This window comes from Ostrinia nubilalis, chromosome 29 (genome assembly GCF_963855985.1).
Source record: "Ostrinia nubilalis chromosome 29, ilOstNubi1.1, whole genome shotgun sequence".
NCBI classification, from domain to species: Eukaryota; Metazoa; Arthropoda; class Insecta; order Lepidoptera; family Crambidae; genus Ostrinia; species Ostrinia nubilalis.
Genome location: NC_087116.1, coordinates 624,727 through 643,857, shown reverse-complemented (window position 1 = coordinate 643,857; position 19,131 = coordinate 624,727). Strand labels below are relative to the sequence as shown.

Sequence of the window (19,131 nt, the reverse complement as noted above, 5' to 3'; positions counted from 1 at the left end):
CTCACCTTCCACCGCTCCTTAACCACGTGCCCGGGCTGCAGCAGGTCCTCGGACGCCATGGTGATGTGGTGCGCGCGCCGCGAGGTGTCGCAGCGGGACGCCTCGCGTGACACGCGCCCGCCGAAGTTTGGGAGGGTCCGCGACCTGGTGAAAGAAATGCTCACTCAATTGAGAATGTTACTAGGTATGCAAAATCACTTGAAACCTATGTTACAGTTAAGCTTTTACATTTACAAATACATTAGTTTTTATTTAATTCAAAAATACCCAGTAGTTATGATTTTATAGGCATTCAAAGTTCGCTTAAATATTGAGTCCCGCCGACGGTCACGTGACCCCGTGTGACGTACATTCACAGCATCCGCTCACTAGAAAACGGATATAAACATACTTAAATATTTTTTTTTTGTAAATACAAACTTATTATACATATTAACACCCAGACCCATCACAGAAATTAAAATTGAACCAAACCCAAACTTGATGCGATTGTGTCATTTTATTGCGAATTAGCTTCCAGCTCCATCATTAGACCCCGATTACTATATAGAATTAAAATACTCATCAATACAAAACGAACGAGCCCAAACTCGATGCATTTAGGTCGTTTTATTATAGAGTTCCTATGGCCACCTTCCAGCTCCATCATCAGATCAGCTCCATGTCATCATAATATAGCATGGTCATCCAAATCACATGTGTTTGCGAAATTTCAGCTTAATCGGTTGCCTGGAAGTGGGTCTTAATTCAGCTTGCAAGATTCCATACATACAAATATGAGCCAGTCGCTGTAATATGACGTCACGCGCATAAAATGGCGGGCCGGCCGCCGCCTGTACTTTTAAAATTCAATATCTTGGAAACTAATTGACGTATCGAAATAATTCTTTCACGTGTATTTTTTATTTTTAACAGAGAATACAGAAAGCTAAAAAACAAAATTAGTGAACATTCTTCATTGGGTCCCATTATAATATGGGAATAAGCATAGGATAAAAATTGTGGAGACACCTATCGACTCGTCACTACAAACTGGTGGTAGATATCACTCAACAGATGGCGCTGATACAAGCTTACTATGGCACACGCTTCCATGCCTACATACCTGCATCGCGTTAGTAAAGATTTCCGATTAAGATGGATAGAGATACAATTGGACCTTGGACTCCGAGCATGACTCCGAGCTCGGGTAGGAAATAATTCCACATTAGCTAGCATCCTCTAGTGGTTGAACTCCATATCCCATAAAGTTAATAAATTATTCATAAAAAATTAATTTCTGTAATTTGTTGTTCTAGTGTGCCAAATAAATGTATTTTCTTTCTTTCATTCTTTCTATAAATAAACACTTCTGTAAATTAAATTATTGAAAGCGGACTGGAAACAAAAAACTTACAAGCATTTAAACTTTGTATGGAAATAGTTGACCGTACTTCTGGTGCCCATACTTTGACTATGTATGTGACGCTACTTGTAGTTTCAACATGTAAAGTGACGTCACGAGAGCACAAATACCTGTATCTTGCAAAAGCACAACACTTGCATAATTTGATAATGCCAAGGCTAAAAATATATTTTACGATGTACAACCTGAAATTCCGTAGCACGTGCAAAAATTCGGCCAAAAACCGGGTCAGAAGCAGCAAGTACGCGCACGCACATAGTGCGAATGCCAGATATTTCAGCATGCCACGCCGGCATGGTTAATGTACGACGGTTGACGCGCGACTGCGATTGAAAAGCACTAAAATGCTTATTAACAAGCACCCTTTTTAACCCGAAGGGTTATGTTACGGCCCTTTTTACCCGACTGCGCGACGCAAAGGAGTGGTAATGTGTTTTTACCCGACTACGGCAAACCAAAAGGAGGGTTATGATTTTGACAGGCTATGTATGCATGTATGTTCATCTGTTCCCTCGTAACTTCTAAACTACTTATCAGAATTCGACAAATAACATATCATTAGAAGCGTCTTAATTGTCCGCTGGTTATAGGCTATATGGGGTTTCACAAAATCTACGGCGTAGTCACACGTTACATTATCACATATACCTACCGTGGCACTTTGACAACGTGTGACTGCGGTTTTCCAAACATGAAAATTACTATGCAACTACATACATTAACAACTTTGTTCAGTTCAGTATTCTGATAATCTTGTTTTATACTTTTTCAGCGTCGTTTTTTGTCGTAGTTGGGTTTTATACAAACGCGATTCAGCATTGATGCAGTCGCAAAACATCTACCTTTAACCTAGGCGCAGATCACAGACTTTTTGTAGGCTGATAGTTGGGCCCGATTCCAGTTTGTATGAAGAATCAATCGGTGTTATGTGCGCACAATCATACATCTCCATACTGATTAACTGCCCGGCCCAACTATCGGCCAACTCATAAGATAGGCCCCCTTAATTGATATTTATTGTCCGTGGTGCATAATCTTTTCTTAAGAGCGTTTACGTCTAGCGTGGCTTGTCAAGTTTAGGTATTTTCGATGCTAGTTTTATTCACACTAAAATAATTATGACTGTGTGCGTGTTCTCACGCTCTATAGTCGAACCAAAATACTTTGATCCACCATCGTAAAAGTGTGCCAGGCTGTCAAGTGACAGCTCAAGAAAACTATAAAATCTTCAAATCTTCCAACACCGACTCCATAGTTATAAATAATGGTATACATTAGTCCTAATCAATAATAAATATAGCCTGACCAGGAACATAAAAACCCTCGCCATGTTGCGGAAAACTAATGGTACTAATTTCTTTTAATGGCAACAATAACTGAAAACTTCATTGTCATGTCACCTTGCATGTCAGTCTATTGCTGTCAAAGTGTAAACAAACTTTATTTTAAATGTGCGCAATTGATTTTGTGAATTAAATTGCTAAAATCTTTTTATAGTCGTGAAAGAAAAGTGGTTTACAATGTGTTAAAGTATTTGTCGAAGAGAAATACTAAGGGTTCGGACAATATTTTCATTGAATAATGTTTCCGACAAAGGTTGTCAAATTGACTGACATGTTTATCGCATAGTACAGTCCACTATGAAAATTAGCTGTGGTTTGTTTCAACTACCTATTTTAAATTTTTTTGTCACTTTCTAAGTGTTGAATTTTATGGAATTGGGAAAGAAGTACCGAGTTTGAAGCGTTCATGAGCAAACATTGCAGTTGAATATTCAAGTTCTGAATTTGATTATTGATGAATAACAAAATAAATCCTACTAGCTCGATTGATGGTTTCATTTAATTTATTTAAACCAGGTTACCTATCATAATATTTTTTCGTAAATTTATGAAAATATCAAATTAGCCCGTAATCCTGAATCCTGATACATAAAGTTAGCCTATTAATTTAACACAGGTACGACTGTACTCAGTGTTGCACTATCAAATGCAATTGACGCGCCTCTATGCCAGGGTTTTTATGTTCCTGGTCAGGCTATACGTAAATTCTTTATCAAATAGTAAATTATCAAAGGTTTTTTACTATTTTGAGAAAATTTTATACAGCCTACGTTCAGCAGAAAAAAATTTGAATTTTAATGGTGAGAGATTTTTTCAAATCGTTTCTATTCAAAACAAACTTTTCCTGTTTACTATTCTTTTTTTATCCGGAAAATGCATAACATTTCATACCCACCAGCTGCGGGGGCAGCTAGTGGGTTATGTGGGGTCCTTCCTACCAGAAGGTGGGTAGCCCCTACACCCACTAAAAACCTGACTGTTTCTGCCATGATCCATATGAGTGATATGAGGGAACGCGGGACATCGCCATTGGCTGTTGCCTGTAGCATTCGTCCTTAGCCGCCACCAGACACCTCCATGTCTAGCGACCGAGGCCTGTTAGGAAGGGACAATTGGAGACCATAAGCTGTCCTCTTGCGCCCAGGGTGTCGGCGGCGGATAACCGGAGTGTCGGCTGAGGCCTCTCGCTCCCCCTTTCCACTGCTTCTTTCTGTGAAAGAACACTTTCACAGAAAGTAAGCACACTATACCATAAGATTATTTGTCTCATCATATATTTTATACTAATGTAGATATTGTTTCCGAAAGCGAGCGGGTTCATTCCGTACCTGTACGCTTCATGCGTTCTCTAGCAAAAGCTGAAAATCAGTGTTCTGCCCTTTTGAGGGTAGTGTTTATACTGAGCTCTTTGCTTTTTGCATCGCTGCGGCATACATCACTCTGACGCAGGGAACTATTTGAAACGCTAGTCATCTTTATCTTATGTTGTTTTGTCACTTTTGTTATGTTGCAACTGTTGAAATTATTACTAACCTGTGTAACAAAATACCAGTGGTGTCACCTAGTGTGTTTCTTGACTAACTAACTTTATTTCAAATAAATATCAGTCTATGAGAAATCACAATTGAGTTTCAATAGCAACTATACATAATGTGTGTGTCAAAAGCATTAAAAAAAGAGTGTGTTAAAACAAATAAACAATTTATCTATCTATCTCACGCCTCTTCCCGATTGGTAGGGAGAGGTCATTTCTAACCGCCGCTCGTTTGCTTAGGCTGGGCACTGTTGGAGCGTGTCAGTCTGCTGCGGTGACTCACGTGCCAAGACTGCAGTGTTAACTGACAACCATCTACAGGCTCTCGGCCTATACGGTGGAGGAATGGCCCGAAGCACCCATGGCCCGGTAGAACCTGGGTCGCCCTTTGTGTGAGGCGATCATGCCGTCGCACCCACTCCTCTAATACAGGCAGAACTGCCTCTATGGTGCGACGTAAAATTTGGCTGATGGCCAGGCGTACCCTTCAGCACTCTAGGGCCTAGATCCTCAAGCCTCTACCTTTTGGTTTCCACCTCTCGTGGTGCACGTACACGTACATTTCGCCTTAGGACCTATGGTCACCTCGCAACTGGCGTCTATTCTCGGTTGTCGACACTAGCTTTGTCGCCACTGAGGATAAATGGCATAAATAATATCGATTGTCACCAGTGGTGACACATACTTTCCCAGTTGTAGCTACAGGCTTTCTCACAACTTATGACAAATTAGAAAAATACATCCCAATTATGCCTATTGGGGACGTACACAAATATTGACGCAAATGTCATCGTGCATGACATACGTAAAGTAAAAGTCAAGTAAGACCAGATGAATACAAATATTATTAATTTTATTAATAATTCGTACGCGTGGACCTCGTTTTACTCCTTAGTTCGTAAAATCTGTTGTTTGATATCATGTTGATAGATGGCGTTTCATGGCTTCCCCCGCATGAATATTTACGAATGTCAAAAACAGTAGTTTGTCCAGCGCTGTAGATTTCAACCAATGACGATAGATTGCGCTTTTCAGACACGTCTTATTTATTTATTGAAATTTATTTGTCACATATCGTCATATTCAATTATGTTAATCTGGTTTATAAACAATAATACTGTAAAGTTTCAACAAAATCCGTTCAGTAGTTTTTGAGTGAAGAGTAACAAACATCCAGACATCCAAACTTTCGCATTTATAATATTAGTAGGATTGTTATACGTCGCCACTAATGACAATATTTTTTTTTCCCATTTATCCTCAGTAGGGACATAGTCAGTGTCCACAACCGGGAATAGACGGACTGCGGATACTATGCGGTATCTACGAATTACCTCAGCCTGTGCCTCAGTGATATCATGCGTTGCGCTTTTTTGAACAGTAGGATGCTCCACGACTACACAGCACTGTGCCATACTCGAGCCCCATATAGGACCACATAACGCGCGACGCAAAAGTATAGTCAGCGACTCAGTGCAGCCGGGCCTCCGAGATTAGGCATCAACCGGCTTAGTGCGCCGGCGGTAGCCAAAAGCTTAGGGGTGAGACGATTCAAGTGGCCGTCAAATGACCACTGTCCAACTAACTACAATCCGAGGTACCTACCGCAAAGATTTTCCGACTGTAATATGTTGTGTATGTTCCCCCTACAACTAGGTGGGACCCTGCTGGCAGAGCATTCCTATTAACTATTCTGTAACCACCTATTTATGGCAAATAAATTATTAGTATTATTCCTCTTTATAATATTAGTAGGTATACATACATAACTTCCTGTTCCAAATTTTTGTCATTCGTTTTCGTTTCATCGCTAAAAATAACTTAATTTTATTTTTCATTACGTCTGAAATAGAATTTGTAGTAAAAATAGACTGTAATGAAAAATAACAATAAAATATTTTAATTACCACGTGATCGCAAAATCTACCACCAAGATTTTGCGGATACACTATAAAAGTCCAGCTACCTGTCAAAGATCAACGTACGCGTGACACATGTCAGCAGAGCACCGAGCGACGTGACCTCACTCTGGAACGCCTCGAGGCGGACTGAATTTGAACGATTCGTGCGCGGCGATTTATAGTAGTTTTCAAATACTCATAGAAAAAAAATTACAATGAATTATTTTAAATTTCAAAGTAAATATTTTAGATAAGATATTCTTCTATTATATTAAGCTATTTTTGTGTTGAATAAAGGAAGAATATTGGTGAAAAAATCACTTTGATTTTTGGGTATTTCACGTTCTTTTAATTTGTGATTTCTTATTGTAAAATGCTTAAATCTAAAAATTTTCTCAGATAACTATTTGCCCAAGGATCTATGCTATAGGATATAAATGTTTGTTAAATCGTTTTCACAGTATTTTTATAAAAATTTCAGCTTGTAAACTGACGCTAAAGTGGAAATTTACAAAACCTGTGTGGACTTATCTTGATAGAATTCTTAAATGCTAAACTAATCGCAATATTTTCTCAATTAACTATTTAGACGACGAAATTGCCTAACTATTTATGCCTATAACATATTTGTAGTATTACTGGTTAATGATTGTAACGAGTTGAAAAAGTACTGTTTTTGCGCCAAACGGCGTAAACGCTCTTAAAGGTTTTATTAAACCTTTGTTTGTCACCTGTCATCCGCTTTGCAATGGAGGGAAGTCGAACCTTAATTTCGAACTCCTCCTATGTTCTTCTGATTAATTTCGTTGCGGGTCCAATGACAGTTTAACTTTCCCCCGGGACAAACTTGCCCTTCATTGGTTGGGTTTTTGTGGCGGTCAAGCTGTAGATCCTGGCTACACAGGAGTTGCAGTGGTGGGAACGAGAGGTGGGAATAATCCCGTTATCGGCCAACTAAAAGTAGGTGGTCTGCGCCTAGGCTTAGCCTATCTTAGCAACCCCTTTAGATTTTTTCCACAAATAGCTAATATTCCCGTTAACCCCTGCAGTAAATGCTTGTGTTAAGAGTGAGTTTACCACAATAGACTAGCAGTCGATGAGGATCGTTTGGTGCCTTGAAATAGACATGTTGACACCACCAGTCAATGAGGGCTATCGTCTTAGCGCTCACCAGTTAGCGCCACTGTAGAGTAAGGTCCTGCCACTTGCTAGTAGCGAAGACAGTGGCGCCAACTTGTGAGCGCTAAAGTGGTAGGAGGACTATCGCATTTGCACTCATCAAGATGGCGCCACTGTTAAGTATAAAAACGATAGCCCTCATTGACGTACTTTTTAAAACTGTCAAAACGAAACTCTCCCATAGATTTTGTATGGCACTACAAGCAAGTGACGTCACTATTTTGTCAACTCAATTAAACTACTTTTTTCAATTACAATGCGACCAAAAATCGTAATTTACAGTTAATTTAAAATTAATTAAGTTTTTAAGACCAGAATGAAGGGTATTTTTTAAAAAGTTGTGGTTTCGAATTATTGGGGTATGGTGTCAAACTGTCTATTAGGTGCTGATGATAAATATGATGATGATGACTCTTACCTCAGCAGAGGATTGGTCTGGACTCGCGGCGCATTTGCGACTTCCTCGCGCCTTTCTTCTCTCTGAAAATAACATGTAATTTATGAGCATATTGAATTAAATGGCCAACTTACAAACGATAAGTGTCAAATAAGTTGTACTATCCGTGAAAAACTGAATTTAATGCGAGCCCGTAGTATAAAGTTATTCGAAACCAAAATGAAAAACAAAAATATCTTTATTTGCATGGAATATTTAGGCTAGAGTTTCACCATCTTACTTTAACTTTGACAAACGTCAAAAATCTGTCAAACTCCATACAAATTATTGGTTATTGTTGCGGTTCAAATCAGGTGGTGCAACTAGGGTTGCCAGGTCCAAAATCACAAAAGCCGGACTTTGTGCTTCATTTGGCCGGACATTTTACCCTAAAAGCCGGACATGTGACGGGGGGGGGGTGCAATTATTGTCAGCTCATGAGTGAGTACTATCATCATCGGTTGCTAACAACATCCTGATGCGTGTGATGTATGAACAACATTGTCGGTCTCAACAATTTTTTTTATTGATGCGATCTGACCTTACGGGCCAGAGCAAAGAACGCAAACTGACAAGTGCGGGCTGCGTTCATTTGACCTGACCGCAGACCGTAAAACGTATCCAGTGTGACAAATGCTTCATACATAAGAATGTACGAAATTGCCGAAGTGTAGTGGAGATAAAGATAAGGTTGTATAAGCTAAGGTTATACATAGAATCAAGTTTCGCATCTCGCTGGGTTTCCAAGTTAAATGAGCCGAAAGCTCTCAGCGTGGGCTCACATAATGTCGTACATTAGACCCGAGTTCGTAATATTCTGACTTAAGCAAAGAGTGTCTTACTATTTAAAGAAAAGAGATATTATTAGGTGGTAAAGTTCATAAAATAGGCTAGTTTCCTAAAAAAATTTTTTTAGTCCGTCATGTTTAATATCAAAAAATATTGGACACATATATTTTTATTCGTCAATCTGACAAATAATTACACAGTTATGGTGCGTTGAAGTTCCGCACGACGTCACAACGTGCGGCACTTTTATGCACGCATTGACGTCACGGGCCTCTTCTTATGAACTTTGGCGCGCTTTATCTCTTTAAATTTTCATTAGTTTGAAAAAGTGAAAAATACGTGTAGAGTATTTTTTGATAAGTTAACTGACGGACTAATTAAAACTCTTGCTTTTTGACCCAGGAATCATCCTTGCTCTAACGCCCGTATTCACAAACATTACTATGAGGTCTCACAGTGCGCGTGGACGCACAGGGTGACACATAAACCAATCACAGAGCTTTTTTCAACACTGTGCGTTCGATCGTTTGTAAATACGAGCGTCATTCAATTAATTAATTAATTAGAACCTGTTCACATAGTACGCCGACCTGACAGCCGATGCGGCAGCAAGGTTTCGAAGTGGAGGCCACGTATCGGAAAGCGCAGCGTATGATGTCCACTGGCAAGGTGGACCGACGACCTTATAAAGGTAACGACAACCGGCCATTACGGAAATCATTGGGGGAGGCCTATGTTCAGCAGTGGACGTCCTATGGCTGAAATGATGATGATGATGAGCTCTCACCTGAGGTTCATGGCGCTTCGCCCGCTGTAGGGGCGCGGGCGCGGGGCCAGCCTCGGAACCCGAGCCCTGCGACGCGGTGTCGGCCGATGATGATGACGACTCTGCAAGGAGAACCAGGTATGTCATAAGTTATTTATATTCTGCAAATAGACTTGACTAAGCCACGATAGCCGAACGGTGAAGGGGTCGGACTGGCCGACTCGTGATCCGGGGAACGCGGGTTCGGTCCCCGCCGCCGCTCGACTATTGTGGTGAGCTCACTCGTGATACAAGCATTATTTAGCTTAGCACGAGGGGCTAAAGGGACTATTAGCAATTTGTGTAATAACAAATTGTTAAGAAAGGGCAGGACAAGCATCCCCAACCCGTCTGGCTGGCGTGGGGAGTGTAGGCCAAATCCTCAATTTGCCTCTGGTGAATTAGAGAGGGCCGTGCTCCTGCAATGGAGACTAAATGACCTGACGATTAGGGCGCGTTAACGAGCTGGTTGCTATACTTGCTATCCGGCGTCGGGCCGACCATCGATGAAATAACCAGTTCATCTGTGATTGAGGATTCCGGTTAGAGCTCTCTTCCACCTTCGGCCTGATCATCAATTTCCATCAGGTGAAATGCAGGTTTCCTCGTTGTGGATTAAAAAATACCGGCACCGTCCCGGGTAGAAACCGGTTTTAGAGAAATGGGGGAAAGACAGAAAGAATACTAGAGGCTCTACCCCGATGGTGCTATAGCGAACCCTTAATAATTACTAATCATCATCATCAGGTCATTTAGCGTCCACTGCAGGAACACATGCCTTTGACCCAAATGTTCCACGACCCAGACCCTTCTTGAGGTCATCCGTCATCACATCATCATCGACACAGCACCATCTAGCCTCAAAGTAAGCAACTATTAATATGCTTGTGTTATGTCAAACATCATCTACCGAACTGAGGAATTCAAATTCAATGTAGGTCCTTTCAGGACATTTATACACATCCCAATATAGCTTGCCCTACTACCACTTCGGGACAACATATCAGCTGGTGCTGAGGAAGAAAGACTGAAGAAAGTGAGGAAAATACTTGCCTGATCTATTCGACTGCTGCGCCGCCTGGTGCTTGAAGGGCGAATCCCTCTCGCAAGTTGGCTCTTGCTCCCTGCAACAAAGAAACAACAATCATTGACTCATCTCTGCATTGCCTCAAGGTTAACTGGTAGATAATGTTGAATTGTAACGGATTAAGTCTTCCTATTATACGCTCTGGGTGTTATTAAGAAATAACTTAATTAATAACTTAAATAAAAGCCACGATACCCGAACGGTGAAGGGGTCGGATTGGCCGACTCGTGATCCGGGGAACGCGGGTTCGGTCCTCGCCGCCGCTTGACTATTGTGGTGAGCTCACTCGTAACACAAGCATATTTAGAACGAGGGGCTAACGGGAGTATTAGTAATTTGTGCAATAACAACTTACTAATAATCTTTTTAAAAAAAACTTTTGGAGTCGGTGCCAAGATTATGAAACATGTAAAGTTTGCCTGCACCGACTCCAAAAGTATCAATCATGATTCATGGTATACCTACATAAATATTAATAATTCGTCCTAATAAATAAGTAGGTAATTAGTAATTATTTTTCTACGTTTTAGTGTAGGTTTTTTGGAGTCGGTTTTATTTTTTTTTATAAAATTTTACTTATTTCTTGCTTTTTAGTTAACTAATTATTACCTTGATGTTACCACTGAAGGTAGGCAGTAGGTACACTGAGACCAAAAAAAATTGGTTCATAATCGGCGGAGATATTGCGTATAAAAAAGTTCATCCCCAATTTTCCACCCTTGGGGGTGAAATATTTTCTTCAAATTCGCATGAAACCACCCTTTTGATAATACCTATTCAACAAAAAAATAATCGTTCAAATTGGTTTATAATCGGCGGAGATATTGCGTATAAAAAAGTTCATCCCCAATTTTCCACCCTTGGGGGTTGTTTTTTTATTATTAAATTTAAATGGGACCACCCTTGAGGTATTACCTATACGCCGAAAAAAGATTTGTTCAAATCGGTTCATAATTGGCGGAGTTATCGCGTAACAAACATAGAAAAAAAAAAAAAAAAAAAAACATACGGGTTGAATTGAGAACCTCCTCCTTTTTTGAAGTCGGTTGAAAACTATCACATTTTGGCGACTCTGCATTCGATCTTTTAATCATGAGATTCCGTCGTTGCAGCATCGCGATTTCAGGTTTGATTTTTATTATCGACATGTAGTGGCTTAGTGAGACTGCCTTCTGTCTGTCAGGTCCCAGATTCGATTCAAATTGGAGCAAAATGTTCGGAAATGGTGTTGGATTGGTGAAAGAGCTATTCCTAATTTCGCTTGCCTAATTACTTTCTTACCAAACTCTGTCGCCATAACAATAATGTTAGCAGCATTTTGTATTCTGGCAGTTTGAAGTAAGATAGTCAGTTATACAGATGTAAATAAGTTATTTCACAACCCATCTTTTTATCCGAACGCTCGAAATCCGTGCGGTTATAGCAAAAAGAAATAATCACTGCGACATTCGAGCACCTAAAATAATTTAGATCTTTTATTATTATAAGAAAACTTTCTAACTTTATTGCGGCAAAAGAAAGCCAATCCCGGTCAAAATAGGGCAAGGCTAGGCGAATATTATGTAACCGGGAAATGCTACCTTGTGACCTATACCGTCAGTACTTATTAACCCCATTTTAGCTTGGCATTTCGCATTAGATCTTTTGGGTTGGTTACTCCGAAAAACGTTATCCGAAGTTTCGAATGTTGCCATCTCTCTCACGCAAAGCGTGATGCCAGCATGAGTGACGGTGACAGATAGACTCGAAACTGTGAACAGTCGGAGTTGCCCTCCTGATCCTAACTCTCTTCTCCATCACAGCGATTCCTGTCATTATCATCATCATAATTTCAGCCACAGGACGTCCACTGCTGAACATAGGCCTCCCCCAATGATTTCCACAATGGTCGGTTGGTAGCGGCCTGCATCCAGCGCCTACCTGCTACCTTTATGAGGTCGTCGCGTCGGCCTAAGGCCTATAGTGAGAGGTCACAATTTCTGTATTTCGGGACAAATCCGCCGATACATTTAAGGGATAATCCGAGTTATTGACGCAATTTTCTAACGTGATCGAATCAGAAATGAGGAGATTCGTAGAACCAAAGTAACAGAATAGCCCGCAGAATTGCCAGGCAGTGGACGGGGAACATAGCTCGTAGAGCTGATGGCCGTTGGGGCAGAAAAGTTCTTCAGTGGCTAACACGGGCCACCCACAGGCCTTCCATTCGGTGGACTGACGATCTGGTAAAGTCGCGGGAAGCACCTGGATGAGGAAAACGCAGGACCGGTCGCTGCGGATATCCATGGAGGATGCCTTTGTCCAGCAGTGGACAACATTAGGCTGAAAGTGATGAAACAAACAAGCGACACCATTGCAAATCCGGTATATCGGGACTAATCCCACCACCCACCAGAACTTCTATAAACTACTAATATCAAAATCAAAATATTCAGTATTTAGGCCTTGTCCTTTCCAGGGCACTTGTACACGTCGCAAAACCTTCACTTCGGGAACAACGTATGGGCTGGTGCCGAGAAGTGGCGAAAGAAACTCACGCCCGTATTCACAAACGATGCTTGCTTAAGTGAAGCAGCAAATCGAACGCACAGTGTTCAATAGAGGTCTGTGATTGGTTCGTGTCACCCTGTGCGTCCACGCACACTGTGAGACCTCATAGTAATGTTTGTGAATTCGGGCGTAAGTCACCTTTATGATGATCAGTATTTTATTTTGCTAAAAAGATATAGTATACAATGTATGTGCAATAAAACAACTTGCAAAATCACTTAAAACTCCCAAAACAACTAATAACAAAGATATAAACAATAAACAACTAGCTATCTCTCTAAAATTTCCAAGACCTATCAAATGTGGGTCAATGCATTCAATTAACAGCAATTAATCATGTCTAATTACGCTATTATCTAAATTATTATCGAGCAGTTATTTATAGCAATTTATTCCCTAATTATGATAAAAGATAAAACAAAATTTTGTTTATGTCTAACTCGCATTAGTTACTAAGGAGACGATACACATGCAAATTCAACCATTCGTGACCATTCCCACCTCTCGTTCCCACCGCTGCAACTCCTGTGTTGCCAGGATCTACAGCTTGACCGCCAATAAAAACCCAACCAGTGAAGGTCAAGTTTGTCCCGGGAGAAAGTTGAACTGTCATTAGACCCGCAACGAAGTTAATCAGAAGAACATAGAAGTTCGAAGTTAAGGTTCGACATGCAAGTAAAACCGAATCATCATCATCATTTCAGCCACAGGACGTCCATTGCTGAGCAGATTTCAAGACTGACCGACTGACTGACATCCTGAGCTACCTTTATAAGGTCGTCTGTCCACCTTGTACGTGGACGTCTCAAGCTATGGACGTACCGGATACATTCATTCTAGTTAGAAAAGCGTACAAAAAGTTGGCGAAACATTTAGGTGGTTCACAACCTTTAAGGCGGTCTAATCGCAAGGAAGCGACCTCTTCCACAAAACTCTTCTACCCGGAGGAAGTTAAAATAATTCAGTAACTATTCAATATTTTAGATCATGATTAAGTCGTCGTAACTGTCTCTTTTTTTACAAAAGGGCGTAAATTGCAACTAAACCAAGATGTTTTTCATTCCTACCTACCAAGCAATCAGTGCCTATGCCAAATGTTCAAATTAAGCACGCAAGGTTACGGCTGTGAAGAAAAAGCGAAGGCGGTTACCATTTTTTTGGCATTTTTTACCCAATCTAGTAATGAGTGGTACTATTTTTGGGAGGTTACATACATGTACTTGCTTTAAAACTAATTTAAAGTATCTATGGTCTAGTGGTCATTTCTCTCTATCGATCAGGAAGTACTGGGTTCTATCCCGTATATTATCATTCGAGTTCATAAGTTTTCGAACCTATGAGGTAGTGGAAAAAAAAACACAACAGTGTTCGTCACTAACGCCCGTATTTACAAACGATGCTTGCTTAAGTGAAGCAGCAAATCGAAAACACAGCGTTGAATAGAGCTCTGTGATTGGTTCGTGTGTCACACTGTGCGTCCACGCGCACTGTGAGACCAGACCTAATAGTAATGTTTGTGAATACGGGAGTAAGCATTCAAAACTACGTAGGGGACTCCTGATCCTGGCTACACAGGAGTTGCAGCGGTGGAAACGAGAGGTGGGAATAGTCCCGTTGCAGTAAGAGCTATTTTACGAGCATTTTTAGTCGAATGGGCTGCAGCCTGTACATTAGGGAGGCAATAAAATTCTTAAATGATAAAAATCAATATCAGATATGGAAAAGAATACTTGAAAATAGTATTAATATGTAAATTTTATGGGAGGGTCGCATTGTGGAGGGCTATTAAGCAAGTGCTTACTACGGAGTAAAAAAACCGAAGTGAAAAAAGAAGTACTTTTGTGATTTTGAAGTTCGTTCGTTCGTTTCAGCCAAATGACGTCCACTGCTGGACAAAGGCCTCCCCCAAGGATTTCCACAAAGATCGATCCTGCGCTTCCCGCACCCAGGTGCTTCAGCTACCTTCACCAGATCGGCGGTCCACCTAGAAGGAGCTTTTAACAAGTTTCCTTATTTGCAGCAGTTATAATCACTTATTAAAACTGGTTGAACTAATCATCATCAGGTTATTTAGTCTCCAGGCAAGTGGGGATTAGGCACACTGGCCAGATGGGTTGAGGAGGCCTGATCCTGTGTCCAGCAGTGGACATCCTATTGATGAAATGGTGATGATGAATAAAGATTTTTATTCTTGTTCACATTTTTACCCTGAAGCAATGATAGGGTTAAACATTAAAATGGAAAGTGAAAAAACATTCTTATATTCTTAAATCCTAAATCTAATTACGGTGGGTGTCCTAAGGACGTCATTAAATAAATAATTTGTTAATGTATTTACTATAGGAAAACAAACAGCATTTCTACACTAATATTATAAAGAGGAAAGATTTGATTGTTTATTTGTATCGAGTAGGCTCCAAACCAAAACTACTGGACCGATTGGAAATATAATATCACCTTTAGAAACCTTTAACCTACATTATTTCGGATGAACATAGGCCGTACGAAATCCTCCAGGACAAATAAATAGTAAGTTTATTAACAGTAGGTACATTGAGATTTATGATGACGCAGTAAATTTCTAAATCATCTCTTTTAAAGCTCATTTAACACAAACTCGACAACATCACAACGACACAACTACCTGGACATGCATTACGTCACCCCGCCCACACGTTACCAATTTACTACACATTGTAGCTAATATAGGCAGGGCCGGATCTACCTATGGGCTGATTGGGCTGCAGCCCAGGGCCCCGGGGTTACAAGGGGCCCCCAGATCCCGCTAAAAAGTAGGCCATAATTTGAAAAAAAAAAAAAAAAAAAATAGTTGTCTGTAAAGTCGGTTTACGGACGATATTTTTACGTGACAACGTCATAAGAAGTTTCAGCCCAGGGCCCCACAAATTCACGATCCGGCCCTGAATATAGGATACAATGCCCTGTTTTTGTTTATCGTCAATTTAGAACTGCTTTGTTTAAAAATGTACCGACGAAGTGACATCATTGTGAATACTTAGAACTATGTAAAGTGCTTTAAGGAAATTGAACGAAGAATAGCAAACGGATGGAAGAAGTTTTGGTCTCTGAAGGAAGTCCTGAAATCCAAAGAGCTAAGCATGCAAATAAAAAGGAAAGTCTTCAACACATGCATACTTCCTGTCATCACATATGGCTGCGAAACCTGGGCCCTCACCAAACACCACAGAGAAAAGTTGGAACGATGCCAGAGAGCCATGGAGAGAAGCCTAATAGGAATAAAGAAGCAGGACAGAGTGAGAAGTAGCACAATAAGAGAAAAAACCAAAGTTGTCGACATAATTACCCGAATAGACCAACAAAAATGGAGATGGGCAGGTCACATGATCCGGGACCCAGAAGAAAAATGGTGTAAAAGCGTCACTGACTGGTATCCCAGGGATGGAAAGAGAAGTAGAGGTCGGCAACAAACAAGATGGGAAGACGACCTAAAACTCACAGTTGGACACTATTGGAGAAGGGTAGCACGTGACAGGTCCCAATGGAAATCGTTGGAGGAGGCCTATGCCAAGAGGCAAACTGAGCTTCGGGATATTTTATAACACAGATCTTATTATTTAACATATTTTGTAACTATTATGTAACCAAGTTCAGAATAAAAAGGCTTATTATTATTATTTTATTATTAAAGTGCTTTAATAGTATACAGTTAGATTGTTATAATTAGTTAATTATTTAACTAGAATAAATAAGGAAACAGAGACAGTGCAGATATGAGTCGTCTAGTTTCAAAACCCGCTAAAACGCTCCTGCAACTAATTTCTGTTTATATCTCTAAATGATGCTACTGCAATTTTCTCATCATACTGTTCAATCATTTTCGATCAAAATACACAAAAAGACTACTAAACTAGCACTTAAAATTAGGTTTGTGTTACAAACTCCGCTAAAACGCCGTCCGTTTCTTTCAAAACCCTCTAAAAGTTGATTGACCAATGGTAGCACGGTATTTTGGTCACGTGACTGCGAAATCAGTATGGAGATTTTTTTATAACGTGGTTGCTTCATAATTTGCTCTTATCAAATCCCGCTAAAATACAACATGTCCGTTTCAAATCCCATTAAAACCGAATGTTCGTAACAAAATACGCCAAAATGAAAATAGTTTTCATTATAATTCAAATTATATTTAATTTAAAGATAAATAGCAATTACTGTTAGTATTGCCAGATGACAATAATAATTCGTATCATATTTTTTTTTGCCTAAGGCCAAAGCTATATGGATAAGCGGTTTTTTTCAATTTCTCGAAATCTTATCAAAATCGTTTTAGCGGGATTTGAAACTAGACGCCTCATATAAAGGTTGAGATATCAAATCATATCATTTATTAATTAATTATGTAGGCCATTTCCAGGGCACTTATACACGTCCCAAATATAGCTTGCCCTACCACCACTTTGGGACAACAAATGGGCTGGTGCTGAGAAGAAGTGGCGGAAGAAACATTACATTAAACAGAAATAGAAAGATTAATGTGGTCTGATTAAATAAAACAGGCTTTTAGAAATGAAAAACTATAAAATAAGTAATAAAATCCTTTTTAACATTATAATAATTTACCTAGCACTGTAGGTACTCATCAGTGAAATACAGTTTGAAAGGCTTGATTAGCCTCTAAAAACAAGCAAGTGGATTTAAAATCCCTCCTTTGTCGCAGTCAGGTAAAAACGGGAAATTCCAAGAAAAGGAATTGTGGCTTTTCCCGAAAAACCCACGTTTCGTGAAGGCATTCGTCAATTCGTCATAGTTTTCGCACTTTCAGGGAATTGGAATCCAATAAGAATTATTTTTAACTACGGTTAAATAGTAATTAAGGTCATTCTAAGTTAAATAAATAAGATATTAGCTAAAATAACAGTAATTTCGGGGAAAATATGATTTTATTACTTCGAAAAGCGATTTCCGAGGCTGTAATCAAATGTCAATTGACACAGTTATCGATTTAATTCCACGACATTTGAAATGTTGTTCCCGAAAAGGTTCACAGGGAGAGGTGCGCAAATTCATCCTTCATACGCTCATGCAGCGAACATTACCAGTTTTATTTAGAAAAATATTAATTTTAACACAAAAAAACCAACTAAAATTATCCAGTTTCGCGAGTAACAAAGACAGGAATAGATAACCGGCTAACGCAAATGCACTACGGCACGATGCAGATAGCACCGGTTACGTCACTCCGCAACGCAGCCGGGTTATACGGAAATGAGACAGACAGACGTCTCCTAACCCACCCACATATGATCGATTTTTACCAATTCACTGGCGAATTTATCACAATTAAACCATTTATCGGGCACATAAAACAAGCCGCACGCACAGGAAACACACCTTCGTTTGTTATTCGAACGAAAAAGTCAAAACTTACCGTGAAAAATTTTATGTGTCGCCCCGTTTGACAGGGAATAAATTTAGAAACGCTGAAAACTCAGAGAAAATACACTGACCGCGCTGACTGTATAGCCGAATATAATTGTTACAACGTACAGAACACGCGAGAGACGTCATTTAGCGCATAGCGCAACATATTTCTCATGTTTTCCCGTGATTTTAGCGGAGAACTAGGATCGATCGCGGAGCCATGACAGATTCATTTTTCACTGAGTGAAGTGAGCGCCGGTCGCTCAGCTGACGGACGAACTTTTTTTTTAGTTTGACACGTGAAGTTCGCGCGGGTTGTTAAAGAGGTCGACGACCTTTGAGAAAGTAATTTGGATTTTACAACCTGTGTGGTTGATAAGTTTAATTTATGGCATATCATTATCTAATCCGGTTAACAAATAAGGGACAGAGTTGTATTTATTCCACAAAAGTTACATTCATTGCTTTGTAAGGTAAAGAGCGAAACTATCCAACAAGACAAGGCCCATCTCTACTATTTGTTAGATCGAACAAATAACCATCGGTATGTTTTTGAGTAAATCCAAAATTACTACGGATAGCTAAGAAAAAACAAACATACCTAATTAGGACATAATTTAATAACTTTAAAACCCTCTGGCGGTCAAAAATTATACTAACGATTTCCTTCTCTTACATTCATGTTTTAAAACTTTAGCA

General features: G+C 39.9%; 1 long non-coding RNA gene across 1 annotated transcript; it reads right to left on the bottom strand.

Moving 5' to 3' along the window:
• Positions 1-9,456: 9,456 nt before the first annotated feature.
• Positions 9,457-18,665, bottom strand: LOC135085711 (uncharacterized). Its single transcript, XR_010260194.1, has 3 exons — positions 18,440-18,665; positions 10,446-10,516; positions 9,457-9,475 (listed from the first exon to the last, which is right to left on the bottom strand). It is a non-coding gene; the product is annotated as an uncharacterized LOC135085711 (long non-coding RNA).
• Positions 18,666-19,131: the final 466 nt, after the last annotated feature.